Here is a 4,826-nt window from a genome sequence, read left to right as displayed (position 1 = left end):
ATACCTATGTCCCAGACAATCAGAGTTTGGTGCTAATGGGAGAATTTAAGGTTCCGAAATGCAAAATCCTTTTCGATTTTGAAGCATCACGAGTACTACTGGAATTGGGTATAGTTTTTCCTTTTGATGAATCACAAGCGGAGCTGACGGAGATGGTGCATATTGATGATGATGATGGCACTTGGAAATACAGTAAGCTTCATGTTGGCAAAATTTTCCACAAGTGTTTTGTTGAAGGTAACCGAAGCTGCTGCAACTACTGCTGTTAGGGGGCTTGGGAGGTGTGGCGCGAGACGCCCTTGGACTCCTCCAGTCCTCCTCGCATCGATTTTGTGGCAGATCATGATCATCCATTCATGTTCATTATTAGAGAGGACCAAAGTGGTGTAGTGTTGTTCATGGAGCATGTCTTTAATCCTTTGTTAATTTGGTGATGACGACATGTGATTAGCTTCCTAGCTCTGTTTATGGTTTCATCAAGTAGTTTACATCCTACTTTCTCTTATGTATGGTTTTATTCTTTACGGTGACTATTATTGTTCCGCTGCCAGCATTTTGTTATCCATGTTAGCTTTTTTTGTTGGATTAGTGTAATCCTAATCCCAGAGTTTAAGTTTTAGATTATGTAGTAAAGTTCTGTTATGGTTGAAGGGTACATACGGCACTAATATTCTTTTGAGCTGTGTTCATCCTGAATTTTATAGAATACCGTTGGCTTAAAATTTATGCAGTAATATTGAATTCCGAAAGATATGTATATTTTTGAGGATATTATTAATAGTCTGTGTCGTAGGGAACAACCAGTATAATAGGGATGGCCATTTGCCCCATCCAAACCCATCCCGTGGGATCTGCCTCGTTCGGGTAGGGTTTTACCCGCACAAATGGAGATGGGATCGGGTATGGGTAATACCCGAAAACTAAGCTACGGGGATGGGGTGGGGATGGAATTCAAGGTCTCCACTCCATACCCGCCCCGTATCTTTCACAAGTTAGGGGTTTAGACTTTTATGCAACAATGTGTATAATTTTTATACTTCCACCACTTAGTCGAGCTTTCTTTCATTTATCATATTCTCGATCGTTCTTGTACATTCATCACTTTCGTTCTTTTTTTTTGTGATCAAACACATTCTCTAAAAGTTAAAATAGAGAAAATGAAGCAGATAATGAAATAGTTAACGTGGACGAAGATAGAACGGGACAGGAAAAAACAGAAAAACTAATAAGTCATTAACAAATTCTTTTGTTCACTTTAAGATAAATTACTGAATTCATGATTCTAGAATGCGTCGTTCTTACGTTATTATTTTTGTTTGAATCATATTTAAGTTCTGATTATAATCAAATTTATGTATTAACTCAGTGTTACGGGTAACCCATGGGAAACCCTTTCCATATGGGTATTTCCCATACCTGCCCTGCACCAATTCAAAAGGGTAACGGGACGGGGATGGATATTTTTTTTACGAACGGGGCAGTGACTGGGATTGACACTACCCGCCCCATGACCATCCCTAAGTATATATGCCTTAATTTGCCTCAACTGTCGTTGGAGAAGTAGCAAATGAACACTCAGAGCAACACCCCAAATAAAATCCTCGTGAACTTTGGGACACAGCTGTCAGCTGCCACATCAAATTTTGGAGATAATTCCCATTGAGAAATTATTTATTTGACGAGCCCCATTGCTGATTCCATATATTGCGTGTAATTCATAGAAGGTTATTATTGGGGCGTCACATTCCAATAGAAGGGTTTCAATCATGATAATAATATATATCTTGTTGGTTAGGGGTATCCTAACGTCATAGTAAAATGTCTAAATTGGCCTCCCATCTTTAAAAACCTAATAACTAGAAACCTGAATCTATTTCGCCTGTTCTTCTCATCTTTCTCTCCTTAACCGATGATTTTTTCAATTGAAAACCATTTCGTCGTGATAAATGGTTGTCTAAGTACATGTTCTTCTCCTCTTCCATTCCCCAACCTAGTTATTATAGATTTAACAAGGGTTAAGTGGCAAAATGCCCCAAAATGGATCCCAAGGTTGTGAAAATGCCCCGGACGTTAGGCGAAAGATTAAAATGCTCCGATCCGTTACTTTTTCTTTAAATAGTCAAAATGGGGCATTTGACTGGTCAACCGTGTTATGAAATATCAGTTTTTCCCTTCGTAAAAATGAATGGCGGAGATGTCAAATCTGTGCTAATAATTTGCTGACACGTGGGTTATGAAAACGGCGGACACGTGGACAATGAATGACACCTGTACCGCACGTGTGGGTTCGCACGTGTTCTTCTAGTCTTATCTTCAACCCACATCGTGTTTCAGCAACAGAAGAAAAAAATAAAAATTCAGAATAAAGTTATTAGCAGACATAGAGATAGAGAAACGGATCGAGATACTTAGAGAGATCGAGATACTGAGAAGATAAGAGAGGGACAGATCGTGAAGATAAGATAGATGGACGCAGAAGATAAGAGCCGTATGTGTTTGTTAAGTTCTGAAGTGAAGAACAGGTAATTTCTTCAAATGCTTCTATTGTTTCTTATTTCCCTTCTGATTCTCGAATGTATGATTGATGTTCTTGAAACCCTAGCTTTGTTTCACTGGTTGTCGTGATTACAAAAAAAGGTTGAGAGCTCTGAAACCAATTTAGGGTTTCAGGAAAACAAAATTATGGTTTGAAAGAAACAAAATTAGGGATTATAATTCGGGGGTTTTCCATTTTTAGGGGATATTTCAATTTCTTTTTGTAACTTTTGATTACTGTATGAGTGAATAATTTAGGGGATATTTGATTAATTTAGGTTGTTGTGCCTGTGCTAGTGTGCCATGAAGAACTTGCATGTCAGGAACAAATCAAATTTGATTTGATTAATTTGATTAAGTTTTGATGAAATATGTAGAAGGCACAAAATCAAATTTTGTGTGCTCTTGAGGTTGTAATTTTGTGTAAGTGAATAGTCCCTCACTGTTTGGTTTTGGGTTGCTTATTATTTCTATTTTATTTAACTTAGTGGAAATTCAGATGCATTGGATACAAAATTGTTTCCTCTTCTTCTTTTCATTATTTGAAAGTGTTGTAGTCTTTGTGTGTATTATTTTAATATTTGTGACCCTTTTGACTTATGTATTATTTAGTTCCATCTTTTATTTTGTCACTTTAGGACCAATTGTAAAAGGTGATTGTAGACTGTAGTTTAGAAATTTACCCTAAATTTGAGGTAATATCATGTTAGAAATTCAACTATGGTAGTAAAACTGTCATGTTATTAGTAAAACCATGGAGGCCATGTTTTTATTTTTATTATGTAGGCTTAACTTAACTAACACTCACCCTTGCATTCAAAATGTACAATTCAGGATTTTTTTGGGGCATTAGATTGATTTCCTTAACATTATAAGTTGTATTAGATTGATTTCCTTGACATTCTACCTAATTACTTCAAGTGGGAGTGATAAGTTCCTTTTTCTTAACCTTTTTGATTAATCCAAGGTTCATCAATCTCTATTGTACTACTTGGTTTAGATAGTGATCATTTTTCTATACTAGTGCAAATATTAGTGATATTCAAATGTTCGCGGATATTGCAAAGAATATAAATTTCTCTTCTATCTTTTCTTTGATGTGAACTTAGTGACTTGAAGGGGCCCTGACTTGAATCTCCACTAGTTACTAATACTTATCAGATAATATATATGAACTTGTAAATATGTATATGAACTTTGTATATATATATATACATTATCAGATAATGTATATACAAATAATGTGTATGAACTTTGTATATACAAATAATTTATATGAACTTATCAGGAAAAAAATACTTATCAGATAATGTATATGTACTTTGTATATGGACTTCTAGAATTTTTTATTGATTTGTTTCATTTTTGTTAAATGTTTCGGAATGGGTAGTGAGGATAGGCATTTCTGTGTCAAGGTCCTCCATTTGGATCTAACACAAAAAAGAAAGGAGTAAGAATGGAGTGTTCTGTTAATGGGGATGAGTTCTGTGTTACCGTTGCACCGACAAAGAAGATGAGGAAGGCCTTGTCTGCAACAACATCTGCATCAAAGAAATCTGGTGATATACCACCATTGTCAAAGGGAAAAGCAGCTGCTACTACACCATCTTCTTCTTCAACAGGTTCCCAGAAAAAAGGGAAGACAACTGATGGTGTTTGTTTGTAATGGCGGACATCTTAATCACTTTATGTTTGAAGTACTGATGGTGTTTTTAACTATTATTGTTTATGTAAGTGCAGATAGTTTGGCAATTAAAATTATGTAGTGTTGTTTTTTTGTTTTTTTTGGTAAGAATGCAGTGGTTAGTTATGTCGTTCTAATTATTGATTAAAATTTCTAAATTGCTAGCATTATATTGATTGAAAAATGGAATGTAAATGGCTTGGATATGTGGCCGTCCATTTTTAATCACATGACACGTGTCGCAATCTAACCATCTACGACACGGTGGTCATTCCCGAAAAAGACTGTTAGAATTAATAAAAAATACACTCTCACGTGAGAGTCATTTGACTCAAATTTCATAGGATAACCGTTGGATCAAAATGCCACGTGGTGGTTCAATCCAGTTCTTAAGGATAAAAATGTAAATGTTTCACACGTGAGAGTTATATGTGTGCGAATTTGACCATTTAACTCTCTTTAACGGCTAAACTAACAGATTGGGGCATTTTCCTAGGATTTTGGGGAATTTTAATCTTTCTCCTAATGTTCGGGGCATTTTCACAACCTTGGGGCACATTTTGGGGCGTTTTTCCACTTAACCCATTTAAAAAACCAATTTATTCCT

General features: G+C 35.7%; 1 long non-coding RNA gene across 1 annotated transcript; it reads left to right on the top strand.

Annotated features, from left to right (window-relative positions):
- The first annotated feature begins 2,350 nt into the window (after positions 1-2,350).
- LOC113278335 lies at positions 2,351-4,318 on the top strand. Its single transcript, XR_003325447.1, has 2 exons — positions 2,351-2,522; positions 3,926-4,318. It is a non-coding gene; the product is annotated as an uncharacterized LOC113278335 (long non-coding RNA).
- The last annotated feature ends 508 nt before the right edge of the window (positions 4,319-4,826 follow it).

Source organism: Papaver somniferum, chromosome 5 (assembly GCF_003573695.1).
Source record: "Papaver somniferum cultivar HN1 chromosome 5, ASM357369v1, whole genome shotgun sequence".
Lineage (NCBI taxonomy): Eukaryota > Viridiplantae > Streptophyta > Magnoliopsida > Ranunculales > Papaveraceae > Papaver > Papaver somniferum.
The sequence above is the reverse complement of the archived record's forward strand: the minus strand, read 5'-3'. Positions and strand labels throughout refer to the sequence as shown.